General features: G+C 38.3%; 2 pseudogenes; one reads left to right on the top strand and one right to left on the bottom strand.

Moving 5' to 3' along the window:
- LOC104753482 overlaps positions 1 to 17245 on the bottom strand; it is an 18929-nt pseudogene extending 1684 nt beyond the window's left edge.
- On the top strand, positions 18083 to 19172 carry LOC104753483 (annotated as a pseudogene).

Below are 19395 nucleotides of genomic sequence, written 5' to 3' on the forward strand. Positions count from 1 at the left end.
TCTTGTATAATGTCTGGGAATTACAATTATAGTAATTCTCGAGAGTGGATGTATAAGAGGTTCGATGAAGTGACGGGCAATTTTTCGGCGGAGTTTACAACGGGGATGGAGCAATTCATGGCATTTGCAAATAGTCAATCTCTAGCATAGAATAATGGGGGTATGTTCCACTGTCCTTGTAGTCGTTGTAAGAACGATAAATTTATGTCGGGAAAAAGAATTTGGAATCATCTTTTTAGCAATGGATTTATGCCTGATTATTATATTTGGTATAAACATGGGGAAGAAATCAATATGGATATAGGAACAAGTTATGTTGGTAGTGATCAAGAAGTGGATAATGTAGATGTGGGTAATGTAGTAGAAAATCCATATGTGGATATGGTGAATGATGCATTTCGTTATAATGTGGGTTTAGATGATAACTATCATGAGGGTAGTTCTCAAAATGTAGAAGAATCAATACGTAATCATTCAAAGAAATTCTACGACTTGTTAGAAGGCGCAAAAAATCCATTATACGATGGTTGCCATGAAGGTCACTCACAATTATCGTTAATTGCTCGAGTCATGCAAAATAAGGCGGAGTATAACATGAGTGAAAAGTTAGTGGATTCTGTGTGCGAAATATTGAATGAGTATTTACCAGAAGGAAACCAGGCAACAGGTTCACATTACTAGATGGAAAAATTAATGCGCAGTTTAGGTCTCCCATATTATACAGTTGATGTTTGTATTAATAATTGTATGATATTCTGGAAAGATGACAAAAAGGAAAAGACTTGTCTGTTTTGTGGTTCTCAAAGATGGAAGCCAAAGGATCCCCGACGTAGAACCAAAGTACCATACAGTCGTATGTGGTATCTACCTATTGCTGATAGATTGAAGAGGATGGACCAGAGCCACAAGACTGCGGCGGCGATGAGATGGCATGATGAGCACAAATCAAAGGAGGGAGAAATGTGTCATCCTTCAGATGCGGTGGAGTGGAAATATTTTCAAGAAAAAAATCCTCGATTTGCAGAAGAACCCCGTAACGTTTATCTTGGATTATGCACTGATGGATTCAATCTGTTTGGCGTGTCTCGTAATCATTCATTGTGGCCTGTGATCTTGACTCCATACAATCTACCCCCTGGTATGTGCATGAAAGAAGAATCCTTGTTTCTTACAATTTTGAATTCTGGGCCAAATCATCCGCGAGCTAGTTTGGATATCTTCCTCCAACCTTTGATTGAGGAGTTAAAAGAGTTGTGGTCTACTGGAGTCAATGCATACGATGTGTCCTTGAATGAAAATTTTAATCTAAAGGCAGCGCTAATGTGGACGATAAGTGACTTTCCGGCGTATGGCATGTTATCAGGATGGACAACCCATGAGAAACTTGGTATGCATTTGTCTCTTTTGGTTTGTACTATGAATCATCGGTTAATATGAATTTATTGTCTCAATCTTGTTTTTGTTGTATTTACAATATTGGTTTCATAATACTTTGAGATACAAGTACCAATTTCAATTTTAAACATTTACAAATTTGTTTTCCACAAAACATTAGTCGCTAAACAGATGTAATTTGGGGCATAATAGAATAGTAGCCAAATAGTCGTAAATCAATAGCAAGTATGATACGACTACTTTAAGACTACAAGCAAAATTAATGTATATCATGATTAGTCATAAATCCGTCGTAACCGAGTCTTCAAACACTACGACTCCTTTACGACTGTCTATATAACTGCTGGTTAATTGTAACTCTGTCGTATCGTAGTCGTAACTGTTTACGACTCTGTCACGACTATTTTTACGACTACGGAATTTTGTTGTAAAGTAGTCGTTAAATAATGACTATTTTTACGACTAATTCTTTTACCGATTAAGGATTTACGACTACACGTTTTAGTCGTAACTGAGTCGTAAACAGCAAATTAGCGACTACTTAAAGACTCTTACTGTAGTCGGGAATGGGCTGTTTTCTTGTAGTGACATGTCGCATTGTCCTATCGAACAACCAATGACTTTAGTAAAATACTCTCTCATCTAAGACCACTCCACAGTAGGTTGGCTTAACAAACTCAAAATTCTGACAGACTAATACCAGATATCACGGGACTTCCGTAGCCATCGGCTGCATAAATGTACTATCTCGAACCCATGAAAATGATATGATCCTCCCAGGGATTCGACACCTTTGAGTTGGTTGATAGAGACACCTTGATTCTAAAGACAATGAAGCCTCAAGAATAAGGATGGTGGAATGAATGGTCGCACAAGAGTTGCGGAAAGACTCTTGATATACCGGTTGGATCTTTCAGCCTCACACCAAAAAGATCGGATCTCTCAGCCTCGCACCAAGGAGATCGGGTTTTGACTATTGGAATCACACCAAGTAGTCGGTTTTAATTGATGGAATCCCTCCAAGCAATCTGTTTTGTTCACAAAGAACAGAAGAGAATCACTCTCAAAAAGAAAATGTTTGTATAAAAAGTTGGATGATTATTTCATTGATCTTACATGAGTTTATATAGGAAAGAAAACTTGGTAACAAAGCCAAGTACTTATTATTCTTGAAGACTAAAAACATTAAAGATAGATAGTGGAATGAAGATTCAACTCTTGGTGCATGTATCCCTTCCCAAGGTGACTCTTGAACTTATTTTCGTCACTTTTCTTGGACCACAAATAAAGGGATTATTTTGGGCTTTCTTGGACTTGAATTAGGCTCAAAGTGGGCTGGACTTGATAGGCATCATCCCCAAAAGGTTTTCCCATTCTCTCAATGGCCATAAGCTCTTGAATAAGCCCATTTAGTGCATTCCTTAACTGCTCTGGATGATATATTATCATGATATGATCCTCCCAAGGATTCGACACCTTTGAGTTGGTTGATAGAGACACCTTAATCAAGAGACAATGAAGCCTTAAGAATAAGGATGGTGGAATGAATGGTCGCACAAGAGTTGCGGAAAGACTCTTGATATACCGGTTTGATCTTTCAGCCTCGCTCCAAAAAGATCGGATCTCTCAGCCTCGCACCAAGGAGATCAGGGTTTTTACTATTGGAATCACGCCAAGTAGTCGGTTTTGATTTTTGGAATCACACCAAGCAATCGGTTTTGTTCACAAAGAACAGAAGAGAATCACTCTCAAAAAGAAAAGGTTTTGATAAAAAGTTGGATTGATTATTTCTTTGCTCTTACATGAGTTTATATAGGAAAGAAAACTTGGTAACAAATCCAAGTACTTATTATTCTTGAAGACTTAAAACATTAAAGATAGATAGTTGAATGAAGATTCAACTCTTGGTGCATGTATCCCTTCCTCCAAGGTGCATGTATCTTTATTTTCGTCACTCTTCTTGGACCACAAAATAAAAAGTGATTATTTTGGGCTTCCTTATTGAATTAGGCTCAAAGTGGGCTGAACTTGATAGACATCATCCCCAATAGACTTTCCCATGCTCTCTTTGGCCATAAGCTCTTGAATAAGCCCATTAAGTGCATTTCTTAGCTTCTTAGCTCTTTAACTCCTTGATCCAATTTGCTGATGAGAAACAACATGGACTGTATATTTTCTTCATCTTGGGCTTAGTAGAAAACAGTCCTGGTTGCCATACATAATTCTGGAAGCTCCTAAACCAATTGGACCTAAAATTCTTCATGTGAAGAATTAGATTGACCTCCTTTGGCAAATGAAGTGTATACTTGTATTTCTTGGGCCAAATCTTCTGTTTCTTAGCTTGTTGAAAACATAAGAGATCCATTTACATCCTCCAACTGATTTCGTATCGCAATTGTGGCATATTTGATCTGTGTAACACGATCTTTGGCTCAGACGTGAAACTGGGACTGGGACAGATCCACTGACTTGAAATATCTATATCTTTCAAGTATCAACTGCTTTTAAGATGATTCCAATTCTCAGTAACTCCATGATGGATCAAGATTCCCTAACAGTTTGGTTCATATCTTGAATACTTCTGGATTGGTCGGAGTCCTTCTTTGAATGATCGTAGGTCGAAGTCGCGTAGGCATGAGTTCACCTGAGTTGTAAAATGAATAACTCTTTCATCTGAACTCTGATTGGACTGATTCCACCTCGAGATATGCTCTATATGAGGTAAGAATGTATCCCAAATAGTGTTTTGGCTGGAAAAGTTTATCTTTGACTTCGTTTGTGTTGAGCAAGACTCAAGGGTCATCTTGGATGGTCTCATGATCATATCATACCCCTCCTTTTGAAAAAGTTTCGTCCTCGAAAATGTAAGGCCTTGTGTTGGAGAGTATTGAAGTGATTCTGGTGTCTTCTCTTTGAGAGAACATAAGACTCCATATTATTGACCATGAGGCAAAAGTGCACTGCTTTTATTGAGACCTTTCTTTATTCCTTCAAGATCGAAAACTTGCTTCGTCTTACTTGACCAGAAGTGTATCATTGGCTTTTCTCTACTTGGTTCCATAACCCTTGCTAGTACACTCTTTACTCCGTTTTCTGGTTTGAAAAATGCTGAATCTCTGAAAACAAAGTCCACTGCTTCCACCGTTTTGAAATCCAGGGTATATAGTTCAAGTGTAGAAAATATTGGATACCTCTTTGTTGGCGCATTAGCTGAATCATCCACACTACGAAGGTGGTTGATGATCATGCTTTCCTTCGCGGCTTCCTCACTTTGATCTTTGATCTCTTTATGCTCTAGTTTCTCAGCTTCCGTTTTCTCACTTGGTAAATTTGTAATTTCCAACAGATTAGTCTGAACCAGCAACTCCTTATGCTCCTTTGGTGATGGTGATAAATCAAATACAACTTTCTCATCCTTAGAAACAAGAGACATCTTTTCTCGTTGGTAACTTGGCGTGACAATAGATGCTCCATTAGTTGGTCTAGAAGTCCTCCTTGGAATATGATTTGAACCATGATGGTGACGTTTGGGAATATATCGTTTCCTCAAAATAGACTGCAATTCTCCCCAAGTCTCAATAGGGTGTTCTCCATTTTTGCTCCTGCTTATCACAAACTGGTGAACTACTTGCTTGCTTGAATTTCGTCAACAAAGAATCGGTTTGCTCTGATACCACTTGATATGATCCTCCCAAGAATTCGGCACCTTCGAGTTGGTTTTTCTCAAACTCTCGCTCTCTTTTTTATGAATTGTGTTTGTGGGGTCGCTCATGGTGTTTGTTTCTTTCCTCTGCTTGAGAATCAACTGATCTTGATAAACTTCATGAGGTGTCAACGGAACTAAGATGATCTTCTTGCCTTTGAACTCAAAAGAATAATGGTTGGTGAAACCATCATGGCTTGTTCTCCGGTCAGATTGCCATGGTCTTCCTAGAAGAATATGACTAGCTTCCATATGTAGAACATCGCACAAAACCTCATCCTCATACTTCCCAATGACAATAGGAACCTTTACTTGGATATTAACCTTCATCTCACCATCATCATTAAGCCATTGTAGCTTATATGGCTTTGGGTGCCCTTCTTCACCATTGTTTCACTCGCCACATTCGTACAACTCCCACCATCAATTATCAGACAACATACCTTATCTCGGACATGACACATTGTATGAAATAGATTCTCCTTTTGCTCATGTTCCACAATTGCACTTTGAACACTAAGTGACCTCCTTGCCACCAATATCTCGCCTTTTGCTGGATTTTCTTCAAGTTCTTCTAATGAATGAGAAACAACCTCTTCATTTTCTGATTCGATCTCTCCATTCTCCAAGAGAATCATGGTTCTTCTGTTGGAGCATTCATGTGCATAGTGTCCTCTACCATGACACTTAAAACACGTCACATCTCGAGCTCGGGTTCTGGTAGCCTCAGTTTTGTCCTTGATAACTTGATTGGCAACAATTGGCTTCGCTTCAGACTTTGGAAGAGCAACTGACTTTTCTTCCTTCTGATAACTTGTTTTTGGGTTAGATGAACCAGCACCATAAGTTATCCGCATAGAACTTTTTCTCTTGAGTTGCTTTTCCACCAAGATTGCTTTTATGTAACATCTCTTCAATCTCCACATAATGCTCCATCTCAAGCCTATCCTGGACATCTCAGTTCAACCCACTCATGAATCTAGCCATTGTCGCTTCTCGGTCCTCAACCACATCAGCTCTTATCAAAAGAATCTTCATCTCTTGATAGTAATCCTCCACACTTCGACTTCCTTGAGTCAGTCTCCTTAGCTTTTGATGCAGATCGCGATGGTAATGGCCGAGCACGAACCTTCTCCTCATTATAGCCTTCATCTCAGCCCAAGTCTCAATGGGATTTTTGCCATTACATCTTCGTGAAGTCACCAACTGATCCTACCAGCTAAGCCCATACTCACTAAACTCAACAGACGCCATTCGCACCTTATTGATCTCAGAATAGTGTTGAAAATTGAAAACTTGTTCTACCTTCTTCTCCCAATCCAAGTAGACATCTGGATCGTTCTTCCCAATGAATGGTGGAATTTTAAACATCATTCCTCCATTGTCGTCATTGTTTCTTTGCCTGCCTTCTCGCACACGTCTATGTCTCCTTTGGCTTCCTTGAGATGAGTTTCCACTACGTCTGTAGTAATCTTCTGCTGCTACATCTCTCGGCATTCTTAACTCCTCTCCTACTCTTCTTTGTTGATTAGGCAAGTTTTGTGGTTGCCTTTGTTGCGTTTGTGCTTGAACTTCGTCCAATATTTCATAGACAGCATTCATCTCAACCCTCATCATCCTCCGCATTTCTCCCAACAATGCTTCCATCTGGATATTTTGAAGTCTCCCGGGTTGTTCTACTTCTTGGTTGTTATTTTCTCCGTCAGCCATAGTTAAAGAAACCTGCAAGATGAACAAATTCACAAAAACAAAATCCTCACAAGTGTTTACTCTCAAGTGTTTCACTCACAAGTGTTTTACTCTCAACTCTCAAAGTATGTTCCAGTGACTCTCAAAGGTTCTAATAGAACAAAAACCAATCAAACCCAATGTGTTTTCCAAAACAATCGAAACAGAATCAAACTCAATGAGATACCAAAAGATAAAATAGAACAGATTGATGAAAGTAGATTTTTTTTTTTAAATAGAATAGAACAGAACTCCCCCCCTTTTTTTTTTAATAGAATGAAACCCTTTTTTTCTCTTTTTTTTTTCCTTTTTTTTTTAGACTGAAAACAAAATTAAATAAATAAAGATGAAGAAGAAAAGATAGAAGATGAAAAGAAAGAAGATGAAAGATAGAAAGAAGATGAAAATATGAAAATTGATAAAAAGAAGATGAAAGATTAGAAAATGATAAAATGATAGAATACCAAAACTCAAGGGTGTGCTCTGATACCACTTGAAGAGTGATTAATAGTGGATAACCAACTTGAGGGCAAATCTTTTTTCAAGAAGGAGAGTATGATATGATAATGGGAAGTATCAGCACATGTGTTCACTGTTTGATGCGTATCTTTCAACCACGAGGAATTTGTGCATGAAACCAGCTGGGGAATGTGCTCAGATCAATTAGGAAATTCCTCGAACAAGAATCAGATCAAACAGAGTTCAGATGAAGGAGTTACGCAATTTACAAAACAGGTGATCTCCAGCTTACGCGAATTCAGACATACGCCCATTCAAAGGAGGATTCTGACCAGATCAAATTGAATTAAGCTACAAACCAAATTGTTCCAGAATCTTGGTCCATCAGAGAAGCCCAACAAAGTGGATTCAGCCCAAAAGCAAGAAGAAAAGAGAGATTTTCGCCCATCCTCAAAACAACATTTATTTATGTGTTTTTCTCTCTCTTACATGCACTTTAGAGTTTGAGTTTCAATTCTCAAGTTGTGCTGCATGCTATGGACGAAATTGTTGTATCTCCTCTATATAATGATGCTTAATTCATGAATAAAAATAAGTTTTGTTGTTGAGTAAAAAAATCAGAGAATTTTCTCTTTCAAGATGTGATATCTTATAATTTTTGGAACTCCATCTTCATGGTGTGTCATATCTATGTTCATGGTTGGTTCAANTAAAATGATAGAATACCAAAACTCAAGGGTGTGCTCTGATACCACTTGAAGAGTGATTAATAGTGGATAACCAACTTGAGGGCAAATCTTTTTTCAAGAAGGAGAGTATGATATGATAATGGGAAGTATCAGCACATGTGTTCACTGTTTGATGCGTATCTTTCAACCACGAGGAATTTGTGCATGAAACCAGCTGGGGAATGTGCTCAGATCAATTAGGAAATTCCTCGAACAAGAATCAGATCAAACAGAGTTCAGATGAAGGAGTTACGCAATTTACAAAACAGGTGATCTCCAGCTTACGCGAATTCAGACATACGCCCATTCAAAGGAGGATTCTGACCAGATCAAATTGAATTAAGCTACAAACCAAATTGTTCCAGAATCTTGGTCCATCAGAGAAGCCCAACAAAGTGGATTCAGCCCAAAAGCAAGAAGAAAAGAGAGATTTTCGCCCATCCTCAAAACAACATTTATTTATGTGTTTTTCTCTCTCTTACATGCACTTTAGAGTTTGAGTTTCAATTCTCAAGTTGTGCTGCATGCTATGGACGAAATTGTTGTATCTCCTCTATATAATGATGCTTAATTCATGAATAAAAATAAGTTTTGTTGTTGAGTAAAAAAATCAGAGAATTTTCTCTTTCAAGATGTGATATCTTATAATTTTTGGAACTCCATCTTCATGGTGTGTCATATCTATGTTCATGGTTGGTTCAAACTTATCATAGATCCTTTCACAGATCTTTGTGGCGTCTCTCAATCCATCTCTCTATCCATTCCTTGTTGGTGTGTCATATCCATCAAGTTGTCGATCCCCTTTGGTGTGTAATATCCAAAGAATCGATCCACCGGTAAATCAGGAGTCTTCCGCAGCTCTTTTGCGACCATTCGCTCCACATCCTTTGATCTTTTAGACTTCACAGTCTCTTGGATGCAAAGTTTATCATTTTCCCCACCTTAGAGTGTCGACTCATTAGGAGGCTCTCATAGCACTTGATATGATCCTCCCAAGGATTCGGCACCTTTGAGTTGGTTGATAGAGAGACCTTGATTCTAAAGACAATGAAGCCTCAAGAATAAGGATGGTGGAATGAATGGTCGCACAAGAGTTGCGGAAAGACTCTTGATATACCGGTTGGATCTTTCAGCCTCACACCAAAAAGATCGGATCTCTCAGCCTCGCACCAAGGAGATCGGGTTTTGACTATTGGAATCACACCAAGTAGTCGGTTTTGATTGATGGAATCACACCAAGCAATCGGCTTTGTTCACAAAGAACAGAAGAGAATCACTCTCAAAAAGAAAAGGTTTTATAAAAAAGTTGGATGATTATTTCATTGATCTTACATGAGTTTATATAGGAAAGAAAACTTGGTAACAAAGCCTAGTATTAACTAGTCTTGAAACTAAAAATAACATTTAAGATAGATGGTTGAATGAAGACCCAATTCTTGTGCATGTATCCCTTCCTCCAAAGTGACCCTTGAACTTATTTTCGTCACTCCTCTTGGACCCCAAAATATAGGGATTATTTTGGGCTTTCTTGGACTTGAATTAGGCTCAAAGTGGGCTGGACTTGATAGATATCATCCCCAAAAGGTTTTCTCATTCTCTCTTTGGCCATAAGCTCTTGAATAAGCCCATTTAGTGCATTCCTTAACTGCTTAGCTTTTGCTCTAGTCATTGGTCCTTCAGGTACAAGCAATGGTTCCTCCGCAACAAGCTCCTCTTGTTCAAGCTCAGCTACATATTCCTCATGTTCAAGCTCAGCTATAAGCTCATCCTCCTTAGCTCCATCCATGATCACATCATCCCCCTCCTCTTGAAAAGGATTTGACCTCAAATCTGGATCATCTGCAACAAAAGGAACTAAATCAGAAACGTTAAAGCTTGAACTCACATTGTACTTACCTTGAAGATCAAGTTGGTAAGCATTGTCATTAATCTTTCTTGTGATCTAAAAGGGTCCATCAATTCTAGGCATTAGTTTTGACTTCCTTTCTGCTGGAAACCGTTCTTTTCTCAAGTAAACCCACACTTGGTCTCCTGGTTTGAATACCATCTTGCGCCTTCCTTTTGTTAGCTTGTTTGACAGACTGCTTTGTCTTCTCCTCAATGTTTATTCTAGCTTTCTCATGGATCTGTTTGACAAGGTCAGCTTTCTTTTTCCCATCCAAGCTAGCTCTTTCACTCAAAGGTAGAGGGTGGAGATAAAGGATTAAAGCCATAAACAATTTGGAATGGAGAAAACTTAGTTGAAGAATGAACTGATTGATTGTATGCAAACTCAACATGTGGTAAACATTCTTCCCAAGTTTTAATGTTCTTTTTGATCAAAGCTCGCAAGAGAGTAGACAAAGTTCTATTAACTACTTCAGTTTGACCATCAGTTTGTGGATGACAAGTAGTGGAGAATAGTAACTTAGTCCCTAGTTTAGACCAAAGTGTTTTCCAGAAGTAACTCAAAAACTTTGTATCCCTATCAGAAACAATTGACTTAGGCACTCCATGCAAACGAACAATTTCCTTGAAGAACAACTCAGCAACATGCAAAGCATTATCAGTTTTGTGACAAGGTATGAAATGCGCCATTTTTGAAAATCGATCAATAACCACAAAAACTGAATCTTTACCAGTTCTAGTTCTAGGCAAACCAAGCACAAAATCCAAAGAAATATCATGCCAAGGCTGAGTAGGAATAGGCAAGGGAGTGTACAAACCGTTGGGTTGTACCTTTGACTTAGATTGTTTGCATGTGACACACCTTCCACATATCCTTTCGACGTTTCTCTTCATGTTGGGCCAATGAAAATGATCTTGCATCACCTTAGGCATTTTTGCTATTCCAAAATGACCCATCAATCCTCCTCCATGCANTGCAAACTCAACATGTGGTAAACATTCTTCCCAAGTTTTAATGTTCTTTCTGATCAAAGCTCGCAAAAGAGTAGACAAAGTTCTATTAACTACTTTAGTTTGACCATCATTTTGTGGATGACAAGTAGTGGAGAATAACAACTTAGTTCCTAGTTTAGACCAAAGTGTTTTCCAGAAGTAACTCAAAAACTTTGTATCCCTATCAGAAACAATTGACTTAGGCACTCCATGCAAACGGACAATTTCCTTGAAGAACAACTCAGCAACATGCAAAGCATTATCAGTTTTGTGACAAGGTATGAAATGCGCCATTTTTGAAAATCGATCAATAACCACAAAAACTGAATCTTTACCAGTTCTAGTTCTAGGCAAACCAAGCACAAAATCCAAAGAAATATCATGCCAAGGCTGAGTAGGAATAGGCAAGGGAGTGTACAAACCGTTGGGTTGTACCTTTGACTTAGATTGTTTGCATGTGACACACCTTCCACATATCCTTTCGACGTCTCTCTTCATGTTCGGCCAATGAAAATGATCTTGCATCACCTTAGGCATTTTTGCTATTCCAAAATGACCCATCAATCCTCCTCCATGCACTTCCCTAACAAGTAATTCTCGAAGAGAACAAATAGGCACACAAAAACGATTGTCATAGAAAAGGAACCCATCATGCCTATAGTATTTTCCTGCAGCAAACTTTTCACAAGCTTTGTACACATATTTAAAGTCAGGATCCTTCTCATACATCTCTTTAACTTGTTCAAATCCCATCAGTTTAACATCAAGAGTAGAGATTAGAGCATACCTTTGGGACAAGGCATCAGCAACAACGGTTTCCTTACCTTGCTTATACTTGATGACATAGGAAAACGTTTCTATGAACTCCACTCACCTAGCATGCCATTTGTTGAGCTTTTGCTGACCCTTCAAATGTTCGAGGGACTCATGATCAGTGTGAACCACAAACTCTTTGGGCCATAGGTAGTGTTGCCATGTTTGCAGCGCTCAAACCAACGCGTATAGCTCCTTGTCATATGTTGGATAATTCAAGGTCGCTCCTCCAAGCTTCTCACTAAAATATGCAATGGGTTTGTTGTCTTGCATCAACACAGCTCCAGTATCTACACCAGAAGCATCACACTCAATTTCAAAGGTTTTAAGGAAATTAGGCAAAGTTAAGAGTGGGGTGTTTGTAAGTTTCTCTTTCAAGGCTTGGAACGCTTCTTCTTGTGCTTTCTCCCATCTGAATCCAACATCCTTCTTGATGACTTCTGTAAGTGGTGTAGCTATAGTGCTTAAGTCCTCCACAAAGCGCCTATAGAATCCAGCTAGTCCATGAAAGCTTCTTACTTCTCCAACGGTCTTAGAACTTGGCCATTCTCTTATAGCTTTAACTTTCTCCTCATCAACCTCAATGCCATCTGCACTAACAACAAAACCTAGAAAGAGAAGGTTATCCGTACAAAAAGTGTATTTCTTAAGATTGGCAAACAACTTCTCCTCTCTAAGAGTTGTAAGAACCACTTCTAGATGCTGAACATGTTCTTCCAGATTCTTGCTATAGACTAAGATATCATCAAAGTAAACTACAACAAAGATTCCAATGAATTTTCTCAAAACATGGTTCATTAACCTCATAAAAGTGCTGGGTGCATTTGTTAGCCCAAAAGGCATAACCAACCACTCATACAACCCATGCTTAGTTTTGAAAGCAGTTTTCCATTCATCACCCTCTTTCATGCGTATTTGGTGATATCCACTTTTGAGATCTATCTTAGAAAAGACACAAGAACCATGCAGTTCGTCAAGCATATCATCAAGCCTAGGAATAGGATGACGATACTTTACCGTGATGTTGTTGATAGCTCTACAATCAACACACATGCGCCAACTTCTATCCTTTTTGGGCACAAGTAGAACTGGGACCGCACATGGGCTCATGCTATCTCTAATATGTCCTTTCTCCATGAGCTCATTAACTTGTCTTTTCAGCTCCAATGTCTCCACAGGATTAGTCTTATAAGCTGGTCGGTTTGGAAGTGATGCACCAGGAACAAAGTCTATTTGGGGTTCGATACCACGAATAGGTGGTAAGCCTTTCGGATTGTCCTCCGGGAATACGTCCTCAAAATCCTGCAAAAGAAAGGTTATCTTACTCAGTAGCACCGATGAAAGGTCAGAAAAACTCATGAGAGTTTCTTTGTAAACAAACATAATCAAAGGTTGTTTTGAAAATAAAGGTCTCTTAACCTCTCCTTTTCTCACAAAGAAATTTGAATGCCTCACGGGTTTTCTCTCACAGGCCTTTGACTTGGTTTTTCTCAAACTCTCGCTCTCTTTTTGGTGAATTGTGTTTGTGGGGTCGCTCATGGTGTTTGTTTCTTTCCTTTGCTTGAGAATCAACTGATCTTGATAAACTTCATGAGGTGTCAATGGAACTAAGATGATCTTCTTGCCTTGGAACTCAAAAGAATAGNCTGGTCGGTTTGGAAGTGATGCACCAGGAACAAAGTCTATTTGGTGTTCGATACCACGAATAGGTGGTAAGCCTTTCGGATTGTCCTCCGGGAATACGTCCTCAAAATCCTGCAAAAGAAAGGTTATCTTACTCAGTAGCACCGATGAAAGGTCAGAAAAACTCATGAGAGTTTCTTTGTAAACAAACATAATCAAAGGTTGTTTTGAAAATAAAGGTCTCTTAACCTCTCCTTTTCTCACAAAGAAATTTGAATGCCTCACGGGTTTTCTCTCACAGGCCTTTGACTTGGTTTTTCTCAAACTCTCGCTCTCTTTTTGGTGAATTGTGTTTGTGGGGTCGCTCATGGTGTTTGTTTCTTTCCTTTGCTTGAGAATCAACTGATCTTGATAAACTTCATGAGGTGTCAATGGAACTAAGATGATCTTCTTGCCTTGGAACTCAAAAGAATAGCGGTTGGTGAAACCATCATGGCTTGTTCTCCGGTCAGATTGCCATGGTCTCCCCAAAAGAATATGACTTGCCTCCATAGGTAGAACATCGCACAAAAACTCATCCTCATATTTCCCAATGACAATAGGAACCTTTACTTGGATACTAACCTTCATCTCACCATCATCATTAACCAATTGTAGCTTATATGGCTTTGGGTGCTTCTTCGTAGTTAGCCCAAGCTTCTTAACCATTGTTTCACTTGCCACATTAGTACAACTCTCGCCATCAATTATGAGACAACACACCTTATCTTGGACATGGCAACTTTTATGAAATAGATTCTCCCTTTGCTCATGTTCCACAATCGCAGTTTGAACACTAATTGACCTCCTTGCCACCAATATCTCGCCTTTTGCTGGAACTTCTACAAGTTCTTCTAGTGAATCAGAAACCACCTCTTCATTTTCTGATTCGAACTCTCCGTTCTCCAAGAGAATCATGGTTCTTCTGTTGGAGCACTCATGTGCATAGTGTCCTCTCCCATGACACTTATAACACGTCACATCACGAGCTCGGGTTCTAGTAGCCTCAGATTTGTCCTTGGTAACTTGATTGGCAACAATTGGCTTCACTTCAGCCTTTGGAAGAGCAACTAACTTTTCTTCCTTTTGATAACTTGTTTTTGGGTTAGAAGAACCATCACCATAAGTTATCCGCATAGAACTTTTTCTCTTGAGTTGCTTTTCCACCAAGATTGCTTTATGTAACATTTCTTCAATCTCCACATAATGCTCCATCTCAAGCCTATCCTGGACATCTCGGTTCAACCCACTCATGAATCTAGCCATAGTCGCTTCTCGGTCCTCCACCACATCAGCTCTTATCAAAAGAATCTCCATCTCTTGATAGTAATCCTCCACACTTCGACTTCCCTGAGTCAGTCTCCTTAGCTTTTGATGCAGATCGCGATGATAATGGCCGGGAATGAACCTTCTCCTCATGATAGCCTTCATCTCAGCCCAAATCTCAATCGGATATTCGCCATTACGTCTTCGTGAAGTCACCAACTGATCCCACTAGCTAAGCGCATACTCACTAAACTCAACAGACGCCATTCGCACCTTATTGATCTCGGAATAGTGCTGAAAATTGAAAACTTGTTCTACCTTCTTCTCCCACTCCACGTAGACATCTGGATCGTTCTTCCCAATGAATGGTGGAATTTTGAACTTCATTCCTCCAATGCCGTCATTGTTTCTTTGTCTGCCCTCTCACACACGTCTATGTCTCCTTTGGCCTCCTTGAGATGAGTTTCCACTACGACTATAGTAATCTTCAGCTGCTACATCTCTCGGCATTCTTAACTATTCTCCTACTCCCATCGGTTGATTAGGCAAATTTTGTGGTTGCCTTTGTTGTGCTTCTGCTTGAACTTCGTCCAATTTTTCATAGACGACATTCATCTCAACCCTCATCATCCTCCGCATTTCTCCCAACAATGCTTCCATCTGGATATTTTGAAGTCTCCCGAGTTGTTCTACATCATGGTTGTTATTTTCTCTGTCAGCCATATTAAAGAAACCTGCAAAATAGACAAACTCGTTAAAAGTAAAAAGTTCCTCATAAGTGTTTACTCTCAAGTCTTTCACTCTCAACTCTCAAAGTATGTTCCAGTGATTCTCAAGGGTTCTAATAGAACAGAAACCAATCAAACCCAATGTGTTTTCCAAAACAATCGAAACAGAATCAACTCAATGAGATCCCAGAATGGACAAGGAAAGAACTGGAAACAAATAATTTTGAAAAGTTAGAACGAAATATAATAATCTAGAACGGGTTTTCTCCTTTTTTTTTTTATTAGAACAGGTTTTTTTTTCGATAGAACAAGTTCTTTTTTTATTTTATTTTTTTATAAAACTAAATACAAAATTAAATAAATAAAGATGAAGATGGAAAGATAGAAGATGAAAGAAAGAAGATGATAGATAGAAAGAAGATGAAAAGACAGAAAATGATGGAAAGAAGGTGAAAGGTTAGAAGATAGAATGATAGATTACCAAACTGAAGGGTGTGCTCTGATACCACTTGATATGATCCTCCCAGGGATTCGACACCTTTGAGTTGGTTGATATAGACACCTTGATTCTAAAGACAATGAAGCCTCAAGAATAAGGATGGTGGAATGAATGGTCGCACAAGAGTTGCGGAAAGACTCTTGATATACCGGTTGGATCTTTCAGTCTCACACCAAAAAGATCGGATCTCTCAGCCTCGCACCAAGGAGATCGGGGTTTTGACTATTGGAATCACACCAAGTAGCCGGTTTTGATTGATGGAATCACTCCAAGCAATCGGTTTTGTTCACAAAGAACATAAGAGAATCACTCTCAAAAAGAAAAGGTTTTGAGAAAAAGTTGGATGATTATTTTATTGATCTTACATGAGTTTATATAGGAAAAAAAAAACTTGGTAACAAAGCCAAGTACTTATTATTCTTGAAGACTAAAAACATTAAAGATAGATAGTTGAATGAAGATTCAACTCTTGGTGCATGTATCCCTTCCCAAGGTGACTCTTGAACTTATTTTCGTCACTTTTCTTGGACCACAAAATAAAGAGATTATTTTGGGTTTTCTTGGACTTGAATTAGGCTAAAAGTGGGCTGGACTTGATAGGTATCATCCCCAAAAGGTTTTCCTATTCTCTCTTTGGTCATAAGTTCTTGAATAAGCCCATTTAGTGCATTCTTTAGCTGCTTAGCTTTTGCTCTAGTCATTGGTCCTTCAGGTACAAGTAATGGTTCCTCCGCAACAAGCTCCTCTGGTTCAAGCTAAGCTATATATTCCTCATGTTCAAGATCAGCTACAAGCTCATCCTCCTTAGCTCCATCCATGATCACATCAGAAAACCTCCAATTACGTCTAAAAACCTGTTGTTCTGCCTGAAGAAGCGCTTTTTAAAGCGAAATTAAGATTAATAGATTATATATGCTACAAACTCTAAGTACGATAAATCCAATTTCATACATACCGTTTTCTTGACAAAAACACTGAGTACGTCACTATGCTCACACTTAATAGGTGTCTCTGAGCCAACACTTCCCGACACTATGACCAAAGGTAACACCTTGCTCTCTCCTTCCACCAATTTCTCTGAAGAATTACGAAAGATCACAAACAACCTAAAAGTCAAATACAGAACAATGCAATATTTTCTTAACGCTCAAGGAAGATACATACCCAAATCCTTGAGGTGGTAAACTCTAGTGATTGATTTGACAACATTGTCTCGCACGAAAGAGGATAAAAGAACATTATCACCGAACATAAGAAACAAAGGTGATTGTAAATAGTAAAAGACAACCAAGAAAAAGAAAAACCCTAGCCTTCCTGTACTCCAGCTGAGAAGATAAAAAGCTACGCCGCTTAAGCAACATGTAAGCCCAGCCAAGTGTATCATCTTCTTCTTCCACTGGATACACTGATCTCAAGCAGAAAGAAAGAGTGAGTGATGAGAAGATCATCCGTCGCCAAAATAGGGATTTAATTGTTTGTTAACTTAAGCCCTAAACCTTTTAAACCGAGCAAAACAAAAGAAAAAAAAAAAAACTCAGATCCTTTATTTTTTCTATGTAATAAAAATATAAAATAGTACTAATTCATGCAGAAATATTGTTAATTTTACCAATATCTAGATTTCTTTAAATAATATATTTCCTCTACATACAATCTAATTAGTCAAACGAAATATCTTTAACTACATTTTTCTTTTCTTTTATTAAACTAATAATTCTATAAATATAAAGTAAACAATATATTTCAAATCGTGAATGTTATTAATATGTAAGATTCCATATAATGTATTCAAGCAAAGAAAAATTCAATTATAGTTTTTATTAGCATGAGTTTTAATTTTTCTGTGAATTATTTTATAAAACTATTTACACATATATACAGTCAGTCGTCATTGGACCTTGTACGTTACCTAGTTAAACTATTATTGCATAGTTATAAATTAGGGTAAATTATATGTTATAGCCATAGGCCAAAATACTGTAAATAAGTAAAAAGACGTTATAAGTGATATTTTTTGCAAACTATTATTGCGTAGTATTTATTAAACAAATAAAAGTGAAAATGATTTTTTTTTTCCTTGAATCATATTGGAGTGGAAAAAGGAAATAAAAACAATAAAGTTCTCTATATAATAAAATACTGTAAATAAGCAAAAAGACGTACCAAAAAAATTATTAAACTCATACTACAATTGTTTGACTCTCTCTCTTTGAACGACACAATGGAGATTGACCGACAGAGAAGATTGGTCTCGTCTTTCCTCGAGATTGCTACAGACGACCAAACCGTGGAGATTGCTACACGGTGTCTAATGGCAACACGTTGGGATCTTAATAAAGCCATCAATATCTTATTTCTCATCAACCCAAGAAACCAAACATTGACAGTTGAACCTCCCGAACCCGATTCTAGTTTGTCTTCCTTGTACTGCCCTCCTCAGAATCTGTTTGTCAATGGTTCCTTCCGTGACGCGAAAACAACTTCCTTTAGAGAAGATCTATGGTTGCTCGTTCACCTCCAATCCAAAACTAAGGTTTCTTGTGATACACTTAACCGATATTTATGGATGAACGAGGACGTTTCTAAAGCCATAGAGTCTATGTTCGTCTTGTGGCAAGTCTATGATCACTGAAGGAAAACAAGTCACTAGTTTCTAGAAGATCCACTCTGATCTTCCTGTGGTGCTCCTCATCGATCCCATCACTGGCAGAAGATGAGTTCATGGAAGGGAGAGATTTCTCAAGAATTTGAAGATGTACATTGATGGTAGTCCTCACGAACAGATTGCTTTTACGGCAAGGAACCTACGCATAATAACAAATCAAGACATGATTACTTTTTCGGACGACGATTTTGACGATTTTGATGAGTCAGCAGATGAAAAGACTCTAATCTCATACAATACAGAGGTGAATGTTTCGTCTGATAGCATCGTGGTTCCTTCTTGCGGGCAAGAAATTGATGAGATAATGACTGTTTCCGAACATGAAGAGGAAACTTGTTCGTCAAGCGACCTGTTTGAGTTCCCGGTTTTGAAAGAAGAGCCTAAGGGAGACTGTGATTGAAGCGTTGTCTGCAGTATCTGCATTCAGTTTCCAGATGGGAGAAGAAAGCAGAGAAAGTTTCTCAAGAGTGAACCGATTCAGCTTCTCTGGTCTTTTTGTTATTCTCACATGGAGGAATCAGAGAAAAGGGCGTTCAATCTTGTGCAGACGATTCCGGGTGCTTTCAAGACTCTGGATTATAAAGCTAACGCCACGTTTGATCAATCTGGGATCGATAATTCAATCATTTCGGTTACTTGGGAGTGAAGATTATATTTCGACATAGTGTTATGAAGAAAACCTTATATTCTTTTTGTTATTTTTAACTTTTGTCTAGTCGTTAGTCAATTGGAATATCAAGTTCAAATATACAATTCTCACAACGCAGATAACTCTTTCTAGTATTTTGTTCATATGGGAAATGTGATTACAAAGACCTGACATGCTGAAGAAGTTATACTCTGCAAATAATAATCTCCTAGTCGAAAAT

Source organism: Camelina sativa, chromosome 16 (genome assembly GCF_000633955.1).
Source record: "Camelina sativa cultivar DH55 chromosome 16, Cs, whole genome shotgun sequence".
Lineage (NCBI taxonomy): Eukaryota > Viridiplantae > Streptophyta > Magnoliopsida > Brassicales > Brassicaceae > Camelina > Camelina sativa.